General features: G+C 67.2%; 1 protein-coding gene across 1 annotated transcript in view; it reads right to left on the bottom strand.

Annotated features, from left to right (window-relative positions):
* Positions 1-244, bottom strand: part of LOC107182884 (chromosome unknown open reading frame, human C5orf38) — a 42,423-nt gene that overhangs the window by 40,820 nt on the left and 1,359 nt on the right. The gene's annotated exons all lie outside the window — the stretch shown is intronic.

The raw sequence follows: 244 nt of genomic DNA, 5'->3' as shown, positions 1-244 counted from the left end.
GCGACTACGCCACAAAAGCCTTCGCGTCTCTCCCTCCTCCTTTCTCCCCCGCTCCCGCCTCCCTCTCCTCCCGGATCCGCTCTCCTCCCCTCCAGGCTCCCAGCTCCTCCCCCAGCTGCGGCTAGGCAGCTGGAAGAGGCCTAGCAGGCGGAGCTGGGGAGGGGGCGGGCGCCCGAATATGCAGATGAGCGCCTGACGGACAGCTCAGCGTTCCAATGTCCCTCGGAAACTCGAGCGCTCCTTC

This window comes from Myotis davidii, unplaced genomic scaffold (genome assembly GCF_000327345.1).
Source record: "Myotis davidii unplaced genomic scaffold, ASM32734v1 scaffold135, whole genome shotgun sequence".
Taxonomy (NCBI): Eukaryota; Metazoa; Chordata; class Mammalia; order Chiroptera; family Vespertilionidae; genus Myotis; species Myotis davidii.
The sequence above is the reverse complement of the archived record's forward strand: the minus strand, read 5'-3'. Positions and strand labels throughout refer to the sequence as shown.